The sequence below is a fragment of the Gorilla gorilla genome, chromosome 1, assembly GCF_029281585.2.
Source record: "Gorilla gorilla gorilla isolate KB3781 chromosome 1, NHGRI_mGorGor1-v2.1_pri, whole genome shotgun sequence".
Classification (NCBI taxonomy): Eukaryota; Metazoa; Chordata; class Mammalia; order Primates; family Hominidae; genus Gorilla; species Gorilla gorilla.
Window position 1 is genome coordinate 165890685 of NC_073224.2, and position 17553 is coordinate 165908237.

A 17553-nucleotide genomic window follows, 5' to 3' on the forward strand; every position below is an offset into this window, starting at 1 on the left:
TAAAGGAATACAATGAACAATATGCAAAGAAATTTTATGTTAGATGAAATGAACACTTTCCTAGAAGTATAAAAATACGCAAATATTTGAAAATCAATTATATAGTGAATAATTTGAAAATAATTTAAGAATACAATTTTATTTATAATAGCAACAAAAAAGAATAAAATACCTAGGAATGAATTTAATGAAGGAAGTACAGGACTTCTATACTGAAGAATTAAAGTAGATCTAAATAAATGGAAAGACACTCATTTTCTTAAAATGGGTGACTTAAAATTAAGATGATATTACTACTGAAAGCAATCTAGAGATACAAGCAAACCCTATCAAAATTTCAATGCTTTTTTCTTTTCAGAAATGGAAAAGATGATCCTAAAGTCCACATAGAATGTAGAGGATTTCCAACAACCAAATGATCTTTAAAAATAAAAACAAATTTGAAGAACTCACAGTTCCTGATTTGAAACTTACTGCAAAGCTACGGTAATTAAGACAATGTGAAACTGGCATAATGAAAGACATTTAGATCAAGGCAATACAACTTTTTGACAAGAGTGCCAAGATAATTTATTGAGGAAAGAATAGTCTTTTCAAAAAATGGTGCTGGGACAGCTATATATCTACATTCAAAAATTGATGTTGGATCTCTATATCACACCATGTACAAAAATTAACTTTAAATGGATCATAGATCTAAACATAAGCATTAAAATTATAAGTGTCTTAAAAGAGAAGATGGGAGTAAACCTTTGTAACCTTAACTTGGGCAACGATGTTTTAGATATGCCACTAGGAGCATAAGCCAAAAATAATAAGAAAAGAAAAAAAAGGAAGCAAATAAATACAGATAGAAAATGAAAGATTGAACCACATCAAAGTTGAAAAAATAAAGCACTTTGTGCTTCAAAGTATACCATCAAGAAAGTGAAAAGACACTCGCTGAGTAAGATAAAATATTTGCAAATAACATATCTGCTATGGACTTGTACCCAGAAATATTAAAAATCTCTTACAACATCTTTGGCCACCAGGGCAATACAAATAAAGAATTTAATGAGATTCTATTTCATACCCATTCATATGGCTATAATAAAAAACACAGACAGTGCAAAGGGTTGGCAAAGATAAGGAGAAATTGGAAACTTTGTGGATTACAGATGGATTTCCATACATTGCTGGCTGTAAAATGATACATCAATTTACTTTCTATTTTGTTTATAATTAATACATAACAATTATACATATTTATGGGGTACAGTATGATGTTTCAATACAGGTATACATTGCACAATGATCAATAGCATAATTAGAATATTCATCGCCTCAAACATTTACCATTCTCTTGTGTTAGATACATTAAAAGTCCACTCTTCTAGCTATTTGAAAACATGCAACAAATTGTTGTTGATTATAGTCACTCCCCAGTGCTACAAAACACTAGAACTTACTTATTCCTCCTATCTATTTGTGTATCTGTTAACCAACCTCTGACTATTTCCCTTCTCCAACACTCCCCAGCCTCTGGAAACCACTGTTTTATTCTTTACTTCTATGAGACAAACTTTTTTAGCTTCCATATATGCAAGATAACATGTAATATTTGTCTTTCTGTACCTGGCTTATATCACTTAATATAACATTCTCCAAGCTCATCCATGTTGTAGCGAATGACAAGATTTCATTCCATTTTATTTCTGCGTAATATTCCATTGTGTGTATATACCACATTTTCATTATCCATTCATCTATTGATGAACAAAGGTTTATTCCATTTCTTGGCTATTGTGAATAGTGCTGCAACAAACATGGGAGTTCAGATGTCTCTGAATACTAATTTCATTTCGTTTGGATGAACACCCAGTAGTGGAACTGCTGGATCGTATGATACTTCTATTTTTAGTTTTTTGAAGAACCTCCATACTATTTTCCATAGTCATTGTACTAATGTATGCTCCTACCAACAGTGTATAAGAGTTCTTCATTAGCTGTGTTCTCACTAGTATTTATTTTTTGTTTTTTTGATAATAGCCATTCTAAGAGGGGTGAGGCAATATCTCACTGTGGTTTTGATTTGCATTTTCCTAATGATTGGTGATATTAAGCATTTTGTCATATACCTGCTGGCAAGTTTTATATCTTCTTTTGATAAATGTCTAGTCAGGGATTTTGACTATTTTTTAGTTGGGTTGCTTGTTTTTTAGCTATTGAGTTTGAGTTCCCTATGTATGTTTGATATTAACCCCTTATCACATGTATAGTTTGTGAATATGTTCTCCCATTCTGCTGATTGGTTCCTTTGCTGTGCAGCAGCTTTTCAGTTTGGTGTAATCCCATTTGTCTATTTTTGCTTTTGTTACCTGTGCCTTTGAAGTCTATTTCAAAAAGTCCTTGCCCAGTCCTATGTCATGCAGCATTTCTCTTTTGTTTTCTAGTAGTTTCAAAGTTTCAAGTCTTACATATAAGTCTTTAATGCATTTTGAGTAGATTTTTTATATTGTGAGAGATAGGGGTCTAGTTTCATTCTTCTGCATGTGAATATTTAGTGTTTGCAGCACCATTTATTAAAAAGACTGTCCTTGTTTAATGAGTATTCTTGCCACCTATGTCTAAAATCAGTTGGCTGTGAACGTATGAATTTATTTATGGGCTCTCTATTATGTTCCACTGATCTGTGTGTCTCCATTTATGCCAGTACCATTCTGCTTTGGTTACTATACCTTTTTAGCATATTTTAATGTCAGGTAGTATGCTTCCACTACCTGACATTAAAATACACTAAAAATCTATGGTAACTTGTATTCTTTTGGCTCAGAGTTGCTTTGGATATTCAGGATCTTATATAATTTGGGGAATGTTTTTCTATTTCTGTGAAGAATGTCGTTAGTATTTTGATAGGAATAGTAATGAATCTGTAGATCACTTTGGGTAGTATATTAGACCATTCTCACACTGCTATAAAGATATTATCTGAAACTGGGTAATCTATAAACAAAAGAGGTTTAATTGACTCACAGTTCTGCATGGCTGGGGAGGCCCCAGGAAACTTACACTCATAGCGAAGGCAAAGGGGAAGCAAGGTCCATCTTACATGGTGGCAGGAGACAGAGAGTGAGTGCAGGGGAAACTGCCACTTTTAAAACATCAGATCTTGAGAGAACTTCCTCATTATCATGAGAACAGCATGGGAGAAACCACCTCCATGATCCAATTACATCCCACCAGGTCCCTCCCTCCACATGTGGGGGTAACAATTCAAGTTGAGACTTGGTTGGGGACACATATCAGGTAGTATGGACATTTTAACAATAGTAATTCTGACAATCCATGAACACAGGATAGTTTTCCATTTATTTTTGTGTTCCTAAAACTATTTCATCAGTATTTTGTATTTTATATTATAGAAATATTTTCTTTTCATGGTTAAATTTATTTCTAGTTATTTTATTTTTGTAGTTATTGTAAATGGGATTGCATTCTTGATTTATTATTCAGACAGTTCACTATTCGTGTATTAAAACACTACTGATTTTTGTATGTTGATTTTGTGTCTGCAACTTTACTGAATTGATTTATTAGTTCCAAGAGTTTTTTGGTGGAGTCTTCATAGTTTTTTATATGTATGATCATGTCATCTGCAAGGAGGGACACTTTGACTTTCTCTATTCCAATTTGGATCCCTATTTTCCCTCTTGCCTAATTGCTCTGGCTGCAACTTCTAGTACTATGTTGAATACAAGTGGTGAGAGTGGGCATCCTTATCTTTTTCCAGATCTTACAGAAAAAGCTTTAAAATTTTTCCCATTGTGTATGATATGAGCTATGGTTTTGTCATATATGGTCTTTACTGTGTTGAAGTATGTTCCTGCTATATCTAATTTGTTGAGTTTTTTTTTATTTATTCATTTATTTATTTTTGAGACAGATTCTCACTCTGTCACCCAGGCTGGAGTGCAGTGGCATGATCTCGGCTCACTGCAACCTCCACCTGCCGGCTTGGAGCGATTCTCCTGCCTCAGCCTCCTGAGTAGCTGGGACTACAGGCACCCACCACCACACCTGGCTAATTTTTTTGTATTTTTAGTAGAGGCGGGGTTTCACCGTGTTAGCAAGGATGGTCTTGATCACCTGACCTCGTGATGTGCCCACCTTGGCCTCCCAAAGTGCTGGGATTACAGGCGTGAGCCACCATGCCAGGACTTTATTCAATTTTTATCAAGAAAGGGTGTTTAATTTCATGAGTGCTTTTCCTGCATGTGATACAGCCACTTTTGAAAAACAGATTGGCAGTCTTCAAACATTAAACAGTTGCCATATGAACCCCTAATTTTATTTCTAGCGATATACCCAAGAGAATCATAAACATATGTCCACATAAAAATTGTATATGAAAGAAGCAGTACTTAAAGCAGTTCAAAGGTGGAAACAAATCAAAAAATCAAATATCCATCAACCAGTAAGTAAAAAATGCATTGCCCAGTCCTGGGCATATAATGAATATGTATAATGAATGATACTCAGTTACAAAGAGGAATGAAATACTGATATATGTTACAACATGGATGATTCTTGCAAACATGTTAAATAAGAGAGAAGACACAAAAAGCACGTATTTTATGACTCCGTGTATATGAATTGCCCAGAAAATACAAACCTATAGAGATATAAAATAGGTTTGTAGTTGTCAGGGGCAGAAAAGAGGGGGGAACAAGAAATGACTGCTAGTAGATACCTGCTTTCTTTCTAGGGTGATGAAAATGTTCTTGAATTAGGTAGTCATGATAATTGCATTATTCTGCGACAAAGTGTCAGAAAAACACTGAATCATACCCTTTATATGTATGTGTGTATATATATATATATAAAGTGTATATGTATGTATGTGTGTGTATGTGTATGTATGCATGTGTATGTATGTGCATACATGTCATGATGGTTGTGTTATTCTGTGATAAAAAGTGGCAAAGACCCACTGGATTATACACTTTATATGTATGTGGGTATTTATATAAACTATATTTATATTTACATATTATTTAAAATATATTTTTAAATTTTATATAATTATATATTTATAATATTTTATATAATTATATAATTCATAATATGTAATACAATTATATATTTTATATAATTTATAATTGTAATTCATAATTGTATTTTAAATTATATTTATAATTGCACATAAATATATACATATATACACATGCATTAAAAATGTGGATGTATGTGTGTATATGTATGTATATATGTATGTATGTGTGTATTTATATGTATGTGTATGTAGGTATATAGATAGATAGATAGATTTGTGTTTTCTTCCTTTTTGTAATTAATAAACTTTTAGGACAGTTTTTGTTCATAGCAAAATTGAGCAGAAAGTACAGAGATTTTTCCATAACAGTCTGTTTCAATATATGCACAACCTCTTTCATTATCCACATCCCACACCACATATAATATAGTGGTACAATTGTTACAATAGATGAACTTAAACTAACACATTATTACTGCAAAAGATCATAATTTACCTTAGGGTTTACTCTTGGTGTACATTCTATGAGTTTTGACAAACGTACAATGACATTTATCCAACATCGCGGTATCATTTAGAATCATTTCACTGCCCTAAAAATCCTTTCTGCACTCCTTATTCATCCTGTCCTCCCCACCTTATCCCTGGCTACCACTGATGTTTTTACTATTATTTACAGGTTTACCTGTTCACACATATTGTATACCAGTATCTGGAATCATACAGTATGTAGCCTTTTTAGATTGGCTTCTTTCACTCAATAATATGCATTTAGTTTTTGTGTTTTTTTTTATGGCTTGATAGCACAAGTCTTTAGCACTGAATAATATTCCATTGTCTGGATATACCAAGGTTTATTTATCCATTCACCTACTAAAGAATATTTGGTAGTTTCCATATTTTGCCAATTATGAATAAAGCTGCTATTAAATATAAATATACATGTGCAGGTTTTTGTACAGACACAAGTTTTCAAAGTTTTCAATTCATTTTGATGGGTACCAAGGAACATGACAGCTGGATTTTACAGTGAGAATATCTTTAGTTTTTTAAACACTGCCAGTCTTCCAAAGTGGTGGTACCATTTTGCATCCTACCAGCAATGAATGAGAGGTCCTGTTGTTCCATAACCTCATCAGTATTTGGTGTTGTCAATGTTTTGAATTTTGGCCATTCTAGTAGGTGTGTAGTGTTATCTTATGAAGTTGCAATTCTCTAATAACATATGATGTGGAGCATCTTTTTATATACTTTCTTGCTATCTGTATATTTTCTTTAAGGAAGTCTCTTGTCCATTTATTTATTTATTTATTTATTTATTTATTTATTTATTTATTTATTTGCTTTTAGAGACAAGGTCTGACTGTGTTGCTCAGCCTGGAGTGCAGTGGTGCCATCATATCCTGTTGCAACCTGAAACTCTTTGGCTCAAGCAATCCTCCTGCCTTAGCCAAAGTACTGAGATTACAGGGGTGAGTCAGTGCACCCAGCCCCTTGCTCATTTTTTCATCTGGCTGTTTATTTTATTATTGTTGAGTTTTAATAACGTTCTTTATCAACTGTGTGTTTTGAAATAGTTTTCTAAGTCTGTGGCTGCTCTCTCATTCTCTGGGTAGTCTCTTTTGCAGGGCAGAAATTTTAATTTTAATGAAATCCAGATTAACAGTTATTTCTTTCATGGAACTTTGGTTTTTTTAAAGAAGTTATTGTCATACTCAAAATTATATAGGATTTCTTCCATTTTCTTCTCTGAGTTTATAGTTTTGCATTTTATATTTAAATCTATGAGCCATTTCAAATTGATTTTTGTCATGGGTGTAAGGTCTATGTCTAGATTAATTAGTTTTGTTTTTTTTTTTTTTGGCATGTGGAGGACCAGTTATTTCATTACCATTTGTTGAAAAGACTGTCTCACTTCATTGTTTTGCCGTTGCTCTTTTGTTAAAGATAAGTTGACTATATCACGGGACAGATCTATTTCTGGGCTCTCTACTTTGTTCCATTGATCTATTTGTCAATACTCTTGCCAATACCAAACTGTTTTGATTATTGTAATTGTACACTTTAAAAAGATACATTCTTTGGCATATGAATTATATCTCAAAGAAGATGTTATTTTTAAAAACCAGAAAGAATAGTGAACAAGGAAATTGTTAAATCAAAATTAATTGAAGACTTGAATTAAGATCAAGTGTAAGTAGGATTCCTACAATCTAGAATTTATTTTGTTTTAAAGAAGTCAGATATAATACACATTATGAAAAAAAGGAAATGCAGATTGAATATATTCCACAGAGAGAAGAGCTCAGAGAGGGATTTGTAATAGTTATATAATAAGAGATTAAGCAAAATTTATTATATCAGATAAAGATAGTAAATCTGTATTGGCTTATAATCTACTCAAATGAATAACCGCTCTCTGCCCAGAGTGTGAGAAACGCAGTGTGAGAAAGGCTTTTGAGGATATTAGAGATGTCTACCATTATCGAGGACATAAGAAGATGTAGATCAAAAAATGAAATTGAGAGCTGATATAAGAAGAACAACTAAATTTTAAAATTTCTTCCTCAGTGCCAAGAAGATTTCACTCAACCCTCACAGCAAATCTATAAGGTGGGCACTTTCATTCTCCCATTTTATAGATGAAGAAACTATGGCATCGTGAATTTGAGTAACTTTCATGAAGTTACTTTCTGAAATGATAGGATGTGGCATTTCAGATATGCAAGTGATTGTGCTGCTGGTTTTTCACCCTAACTACTATCCAACAGTGGCAGTAGCTGTCCAATGGCTCAAAAAAAGAGAAAGTTAGATCCAAAGCACTGTTTCAGTGGACATCGGACTAGTTAGACTTACGTAGTCAGTGCGGTCCTGGTGGAACTCACATATTTGGACCTAAGATATCAGGTAGAGAAATTTAGATCTTCAAATTAAGATCCTGATCTTAGAGGAAAAAAAGATTGAAGCGTCATGATCCTTAGAAGATGAAAGAAATGGTAAGCTTGGGAAAAGGGAAATAATATAATTATTAACGGACTGATTCATAGTTATTCAGGAACCTGTAGAAAGTTTGACCTTAATCCTAAGCCAAACTTGCCCAGTCTATTTTTTTCACTCTTTATGGCCAGGTATGAAATTGGTTTAAATATTTTGTTCTACGTAAAATTACCAGACAGGTAGAACTCAGAGTGGAGTGGCGAAGGCAAACTGTATAAAAGGCAAATTTTAAAAGGGAACGTATCATAAAGCTGTAATTTACTACCTTAGAATAATGAAACCCCTTATAAAAGATCACATATTGTGTGATTGCATTTATAAGAAATGTCCAGAATAGGAAAATCTGGCAGACAGAAAGTAGATTAGTGGTTGCTTAAGGTGGGGGAGATGGTAGGAGACAGGGGATGGTGAATGACTCTAATGGGTATGGGGTTTCTGTTTGGGGTGATGAAAATGCTCTAAACCTAGACTGTGGTGATACTTATGGTTGCACAACTCTATAAATGTATTAAAACAATTACATTGTACACTTTAATGATTTAATATACCACTAATATAGGATATTAAGTATATCTCAATACAGATGTTTTTAAAATCGTATGTAGGAACTTTTAAAGCATGCCAAATGTCAACAATAGGTATGGCTATTTGAGACGTTGTCACTAACAGCCACATCATTGCAATGGATACTATTTGTAAGCAGCCTTAATAACTGATAATCAAAAAGCAATGTTTTAAGCAATTTGTACATTAGTGTGAACAGTACTTATAAATTCATGTTTCAGTGTGTTTTCCTGCTTTAATGTTTTAATGCTCTATTTTCATTTTTGGAAATCAAATAAGGGTTGGTGGTTAACATTTAATGTGTTACAATTTTCCCATGTAGAATATAAAGAAATAGGCTCCAGCATAGCACTTCTTTACAGAATGTCTAATTTTCAGAAATTGATTAAAGATGTAAAGTGAGAGGGGTAACTCCTGTGCATCTCTGTAACTTTCTATTCTATTACAATAAATCCCCAGTAGAGCTTTATTACATGTGAGATGTAAGATGTTTCATAAACTATATTCTTTATTATGGTGATCTTGTACCATATCTTAGATAAGTCATTTATACCAGAGTATATGTGTGTGTGTAATGGGAGAGACTTCATTGAAAACATTTGCTACTAAGAAAATAGGAAGAAATTGCAACCATTGCTATAAGTGAAATTTTTGCATCTAGCAAATCAGGAAAAACTCAGTACGTGACAGAAGTTTATGCCACTGCTTTCTTCCTTATATTCGTTTCATTTTCCTTATTTTCCTGTTCTTTGCTTCACCTAAACTTAAAGCTTATGTATCACATAAGGCTATAAGCTTGTGCAAAGGTGTCAGGCCAGTTTGCTGAGGAAAGCAACTGCTTCAGACCCACTTGTGAGCATTCAAATCACAGCTATGCTGATTTTAAATAGGTTTGGACCATTTGTTTCTTCACAGATGGTTCATAAATCTGCAATACGTTCAGAAGAATCAAACAAGCTCTGTTGACCACAAATGGTATTGGCTTCTGTGTTCCTCTGAGTCCTAAAAGATCCAACTATCTGTTCAGAAAACTGAAAGTAAATTGGCTGATATGATCCAGTTGTTTTGCTCTTAAGTTGAGAGGTACATATAAGGTACAAATATAAGAATAATTGGTTTTTAGCAAGCTTTTCTTTAATACTGTATCTAAAACAAGCCATTTTGTTGCCTTTGTGTCAAAAAATTCAGTTTGTGGAAGTTATGGCTGGAGAAAGGAGAACCTGTACTTCAAGTATTATCTGGTATTATTATTTAAAAAGTATGCAAGGTGGGTGTGGTGGCTCACTCCTGTAGTCCCAGCACTTTGGGAGGCCGAGGTGGGCGGATCATGAGGTCAGGAGTTTGAGAGCAGCCTGATCAACATGGTGAAACCCCATCTCTACTAAAAATACAAAAATTAGCCAGGTGTGGTGGTGTGTGCCTGTAATCCCAGCTACTCAGGAGGCTGAGGCAGGAGAATTGCTTGAATCCGGGAGGCGGAGGTTGCAGTGAGCTGAGATCATGCCATTGCACTCTAGCCTGGGCAACAGAGTGAGACTCCGTCTCAAAAAGAAAAAAAAAAAAGAAAAAAAAAGACTCAAAGGTGTAATTTCCCTCAGTTTTAACCTGAGTATTACTAGGAATCATGTAAATGGAAATAAATGGTATTTGTTCAAAATGATTTTATTTTAAGAATAAAATACTTTAAAATGACGTTACATTAGTGAAAGTTTTAAATGATTTTTAATATAAGCAATTTGAATATGATGTTGAATTAGGAAAATGTTAGTTATGTGTTTAAATATGAAAAGTACGAACTGCAAAACAGTAATACATATAAAAATATTTCTTCTAGCTCACCAAATCTGCTTTTCCTGCAGTTTTTCCCATGTCAGCAAATGGCATCACCATTCACCTGGTTTCTCAAGCCAAAGTGCTACCATTCATCTTTGATTTTTTTCTTTCTCACTTCTGCCATCTAAGTTATCAGCAGCCCCTTCTGACTATACTTGTAAAACATATGCCAAATCTTTCTACTTCTCTGTGAATTTATTGCTTTCATCTAGGCCCTTCCTATCATAAAATCTTACCTGGGCCACTAGAGTAGCCTCTTAACCAGTCCCCTACTTAGAATTTTATGGTCTACATTCAAATCCATTGCCTTCATGGTAAAACACATACCGTATCAGTCCCCTACTTCAACGGCTTCACATCTCAGAATGAAATCCAAAACTTTTATTCTGTGACCTACCATGCCGCATAGAATCTGGCCCCTGCCTTACCTCTGTGAGGGTCTCTAGCACCACTCTCCTCTTACTTAGTGGATTTCAGGTGGCTTTCTCTCTGTATCCCTAACAGGCTAAATGTGCTTCTGTCTACTGCCTTTATATTAGCTTCTCTTTTCTTCTGGAATATACATTTTTTCTCCTTGCTTGTTCTTACTTATCTTTTCTCATCTAGGTTTAAAGCAGATATCCTCTAAAAACCCATTCCTATCCACCCAATCTAATTACTAGACCCTCTCACTGCCAATTAATTTTTATCAGAGCATTTATTTCTATTTGATATTTTCTTATTTATAAATTTGTTATCCATCTTCTCCACTAGAATAGAAGTTTCATGAGCCCTGGGATAGTGCATTTCTTAGTAAATACCTCATGTATTTTGTTTAGAAAAGTGTCTTATACACAACAAACATTCAATGTTATGTATACACTGTTCACACATTATATTATTATTGGACTTCTATATTTAACAAAGAAAACATTTACGAGTAAAGACAGACTGCTAATATTCATGGAAAACAACTCTCAAACACAAAGGAAAAAAATTTACAGAAAAAGTTAAGAACTAAAGAAAGTTTGAATAATAACTTTTATATTTGTGATCCCTGAATTTCCATAGAATTTGCAAGCTACTAAAATATGAATGAATGGATGGAAGGATAGATAGATGAATTAATTGGTGAATGAATCAAAATGATTCTAGGAAGCCAGAAGCTACTTAATCCTTCATTGAGATCATATGTAATTTTAAGTAGCTGCTGGGAGGTTATGGGGGAAATTGTTATCTGTTACATTAATAACACAATGAAATTGAGATATGAGACCCAAGACTGGACAAATGGTCACATTTTGGACATTCTAGGAACATTATACTCCCCTCTCCAAATTAGAAGAATTATTGACATGCTAGGATGAATTAAAATTGAAATAAAATGGAAATAAATAACCATCCCAGGGTGATCAATGTCTCTGAGCACTCCTATTATCCATTAATAACACACTAGTTTGCCACAGCATACCAGTTGGGCAACTTCACTTAAAAATTCAGGAGAGGGAACTTCCTTTGTGTTAGTCTGTTCAAGCTGTCATAACGAAATTCCAGACTGGGTGACTTAAAGAACAGAAATTTGTTTTCTTACAATTCTGGAGTCTGAGTCTGAGATCAGGATGCCAACATGGTAAGTTTCTAGTGAGGGCTCTCTGCCTTTTGGAAAACCACCATCTTGCTGTGTCCATATGGCCTTTCTTTGATATGTGTGCATAGTGAGAAGAGAAAGTGAGCTATCTGATATTTCTTCTTATGAGAACACTAACCTGATTCAATCAGGGTTTCACTTTATGACCAAATTTAACCTTAATCAGTTTCTGAGGGGCCCCACTACCAAATAAAGCCACACTGGGGGTTGGGGCTCTATTTGGGCTGTTATAACAAAATACCATAAACTGGGTAGCTTATAAACAACAGATTTTTTAAAATCATTCTGGAGGCTAGGAAGTCCAAGAACAAGACACCAACAAATTTGGTGTCTGTTGAAAACCCACTTTCTGGTTTATACATGGTGCCTTCTGGCTGTGTGCTCACATGATGGTAGAGGGTGAAGGACCTCTATCAGGCCTCTTTTTTATATATATATATACTTTAATTTCTTTAATTTCTGGGGTACATGTGCAGAACGTGCAGGTTTGTTCCATAGGTATACACGTGCCATGGTGGTATGCCGCACCCATCAACCCATCAGATACGTTAGGTATTTCTCCTAATGCTATCCGTCCCCTAGCCCATCACATTCCAACAGGTCCCAGTATGTGATGTTCCTCTCCCTGTATTCTCATTGTTCAACTCCCACTTATGAGTGAGAACATGTGGTGTTTGGTTATCTATTCTTGTGTTAGTTTGCTGAGAATGATGGTTTCCAGTGTCATCCATGTCCCCGCAAAGAACATGAACTCATCCTTTTTTATGGCTGCATAGTATTCTGTGGTGTATATGTGCCACATTTTCTTTATCCAGTCTATCAGTGATGGGCATTTGGGTTGGTTCCAAGTCTTTCCTATAGTGAACAGTGCCACAATAAACATACATGTGTATGTGTCTTTATAGTAGAATGATTTATAATCCTTTGGGCATATACCTAGTAATGGGATTGCTGGGTATTTCTGGTTCTATATCCTGGAGGAATGGCCACACTGTCTCCCACAATGGTTGAACTAATTTACACTTCCACCAACAGTATAAAAGCATTCCTATTTCCCCACATCCTCTCCAGCATCTGTTGTTTCCTGACTTTTTAATGATTGCCATTCTTACTGGTGTGAGATGGTATCTCATTGTGGTTTTGTGTTGCATTTCTATAATGACCAGAGATGATGAGCTTTTTCTCATATGTTTTTTGGCCACATAAATGCCTTATTTTGAGAAATGTCTGTTCATATCCTTTGCACACTTTTTGATGGGGTTGTTTGTTTTTTTTCTTGTAAATCTGTTTAAGTTCTTTGTAGATTCTGGATATTAGGCCTACATCAGATGGATAGATTGCAAAATTTTTCTCCCATTCTGTAGGTTGCCTGTTCACTCTGATGATAGTTTCTTTTGCTGTGCAGAAGCTCTTTAGTTTAATCAGATCCCATTTGTCTATTTTGGCTTTTGTTGCCATTGCTTTTGGTGTTTTAGTCATGAAGCCTTTGCCCATTCCAATGTCCTGAATGGTATTGCCTAGGTTTTCTTCTAGGGTTTTTATGGCTTTAGGTTTAAGTCTTTAATCCATCTTGAGTTAATTTTTGTATAAGGTGTAAGGTAGGGATCCAGTTTCAGCTAGCATATGGCTAGCCAGTTTTCCTAGCACCATTTATTAATTAGGGTACCCTTTCCCCATTTCTTGTTTTTGTCAGGTTTGTTGAAGATCAGATGGTTGTAGATATGTGGCATGATTTCTGAGGCCTCTGTTCTGTTCCATTGGTCTATATATCTGTTTTGGTACCAGTACCATGCTGTTTGTGTTACTGTAGCCTTGTAGTATAGTTTGAAGTCAGGTAGCATGATGCCTCCAGCTTTGTTCTTTTTGCTTAGGATTGTCTTGGCTATGCAGGCTCTTTTTTGGTTCCATATGAACTTTAAAGTAGTTTTTTCCACTTCTGTGAAGAAAGTCAATGGTAGCCTGATTGGGATAGCATTAGATCTATAAATTGCTTTGGGCAGTGTGGCCATTTTAATTATATTGATTCTTCCTATCCATGAGGATGGAATGTTTTTCCATTTGTTTGTGTCCTCTCTTATTTCCTCGAGCAGTGGTTTGTAGTTCTCCTTGAAGAGGTCCCTCACATCCCTTGTTAGCTGTACTCCTAGGTATTTTATTCTCTTTGCAGTTGTTGTGAATGGGAGTTCGCTCGTGAATTGGCTGTTTGTCTTTTATTGGTATATAGGAGTGCTTGTGTATTTTGCACATTGATTTTGTACCCTGAGACTTTGCTGAAGTTGCTTATCAATTTAAGGAGATTTTGGGCTGAGATGATGGGTTTTCGTAAATATACAATCATGTCATCTGCAAACAGAGACAATTCGACTTCCTCTTTTCCTATTTGAATACCGTTTATTTCTTTCTCCTGCCTGATTGCCCTGGCCAGAACTTCCAATACTATGTTGAATAGGAGTGGTGAGAGAGGGCAACCTTGTCTTGTGCCGGTTTTCAAAGAGAATGCTGCCAGTTTTTGCCCATTCAGTATGATATTGGCTGTGGGTTTGTCATAAACAGCTCTTATTATTTTGAGATACGTTCCATCAATGCCTAGTATATTGAACATTTTTAGCATGAAGCCTGCTGAATTTTGTCGAAGGCCTTTTCTGCAACTATTGAGATAATCATGTGGCTTTTATCACTGGTTCCGTTTATGTGCTAGATTATGTTTATTGATTTGCATATGTTGAACAAGGCTTGCATCTCAAGGATGAAGCTGACTTGATAGTGGTGGATAAGCTTTTTGATGTGTTGCTGGATTCAGTTCACCAGTATTTTATTGAGGATTTTCGGATCAATGTTCATCAGGGATATTGGCCTGAGATTTTCTTTTTTTGTTGTGTCTGTGCCAGGTCTTGGTATCAGGATGATGCTTGCCCCATAAAATGAGTTAAGGAGGATTCACTCTTTTTCTATTGTTTGAAATAGTTTCAGAAGGAATGGTACCAGCTCCTCTTAGTACCTCTGGTAGAATTCGGCTGTGAATCCCTCTGGTCCTGGACTTTTTTTGGTTGGTAGGCTATTAATTACTGCCTCAATTTCAGAACTAGTTATTGGTCTATTCAGGGATTCAAATTCTTCATGGTTTAGTCTTGGAAGAGTGTATGTGTCCAGGAATTTATCCATTTCTTCTAGATTTTCTAGTTTATTTGCATAGAAGTGTTTATCGTATTCTCTGATGGTAGTTTGTATTTTCTGTGGAATCGGTGGTGATATCCCCTTTATCATTTTTGATTGCATCTATTTGATTCTCCTCTCTTTTATTCTTATTAGTCTGGCTAGTGGTCTATTTTGTTGATGTTTTCAAAAATCCAGCTCCTGGATTCATTGATTTTTTGAAGGGTTTTTTGTGACTCTGTCTCCTTCAGTTCTGCTTTGATCTTAGTTATTTCTTGTCTTCTGCTAGCTTTTGAATTTGTTTGCTCTTTCTTCTCTAGTTCTTTTAATTGTGATATTAGGGTGTCAATTTTAGATCTTTTTGCTTTCTCCTGTGGGCATTTAGTGCTATAAATTTCCCTTAATATTATGGCAGAAGGTGATGTGGGAGCTGGCATATCACATGAAGACAGAGGTGCCAGACTTTTTTAAACAACTAGCTCTCATATGAACTACCATAACATGAACTCTCTCATTATCACGAGAGGGCACCAAGCCACTCATAAGGGGTCTACCCCATGTCCCAAACACCTCTCACTAGGCCCAATATCCAACATTGGGGATTGCATTTCAACATGGGATTTGGAGGGGACACACATCTAAACCGCATTGCTGCACAAACCAAACTGTGCAAAATAGTAGGCTAGGGGCTGGGAATGTAGCATCAAAGACCAAAGGAATAGATCCTTACTCATAAGAAGGTTATATCAAGTTCGATCCTATAGCTAAAAACTACTACATAGAGCTTTAATGTAAGTGGAATATGATTAATTCTATCAGGAAAAACATATGTGATAGTTTAAAACATATGAATTCTTTTTAAGCAATAAGGAAAATATGACATGTGAAAAGACATGGAAGAATGCATAGAATATGAACAGATACAGATAAGAAAAACAGAATACTGAGCAAAACTTAAAATAATAAAAGCAAAGGCCCAATGATGATAAGATATGATGCATGTGTTGGGGAAAAATATGTCGCTCTTTTCTGGTATTATATAATCCTAGGCCAAAAATGGAAACTATTCTTCAGACTATGGGTGGAAAGCCATAAAGATTTTGTCTTCCTTTGTTTGTGTATAAGGTACAATGTTGTTAGAACCCTACTTAAGAAAGATAAATATAGCAGTGAGTGATTTCTTGAAACAGAGATTCTGAAAGCAGAGAAAGAAATTAGGAGACTTTTAAAAGTGTTAGTGGGACTATGTTCAACCAACTAATGAGAGACTCTGACTTTTGACACTTTGGCTCCTCAGTCTCTTGCTTTGGACACACATATTTAGTGTTTATTTCTGGACACTTTGGCTTTGTATCCTGATGGACTGCCTTTTCTATTTGCTAGACTTGATTTCCTACTTTGCTGTAGAATTTACTTACTTTTCCAATGTTGATACTCCTGTAGCCTTTCGTGAAAATCTTGCCTATTCAATTATTTTCTACTGTCCGTCTAGACTACAAGCCCTGCCCTTCTTCATAGTTCCCTTAACTTCCATAAAACCACCAGCATCATATTTGACATTTTTACACATAAAGACAAGGTAATTTTCTAAGGGAGATCAAACCCTTGTAGACTAGAGTTAGCAGGAATGTAATTTTAATAAGTGGAAGAAATCAAGAAACACCTTTTTCTCCTAAATTAACAAGCATAACTTTTATACTTGTATTTGTCACCTGATTCTGAATTCGTTAGTAGGTTTGTCAAAAAGTAAATATGCAAACAACAATGTGATTCAATTTATTGTATTAATTAGGTTGGGTATAGTAACAAATAGACCCAGAAATGCATATTGACTGAAACATAATTACTTTTGATTTCTGGCTTCATAAGTGACTCAACTTGGATGATTCTGGTCCATGAGAAGTTTTTTCAACAAGTGATTCAGGCAGGCAGGCGGCTTCTATCTTATGGTTCCACCATCTTTTGGGGTTTCATTCTCATCTCTACATAGTGGAAAGAAGGTGCACATTGTTTCTTAAAACAATCCCTTGGACAAGGAATAACACATAACAATTGTGTTCACACTCTATTAAAAAGGACTTAGCCTATGGTCACACAAAGGAAAGCAAAGGAAGCTAAGAGTTTTAGTAATTTTGTCTGTCCAAAAAAGGGAAAAACAATTGATGGCTGCTACTATTTTCCACCAGAGTTAAGAAAAATAAGGTAAAATGGATTACAATGCCCTTTGCAAATATGACATACTAATAACTTGTTAAATGTGGCCTAAGGCTGCCTCTGTTCCTTGAGTCCTTACATAATGAATTGCAACCTAACTTAGTATGTAAACAAACTGAAAGCCTAACTT

At 34.9% G+C, this 17553-nt stretch overlaps 1 protein-coding gene across 2 annotated transcripts in view; it reads left to right on the top strand.

Moving 5' to 3' along the window:
- The window catches only part of LRRIQ3 (leucine rich repeats and IQ motif containing 3), a 172014-nt gene that overhangs the window by 133729 nt on the left and 20732 nt on the right, over window positions 1-17553 (top strand). The gene's annotated exons all lie outside the window — the stretch shown is intronic.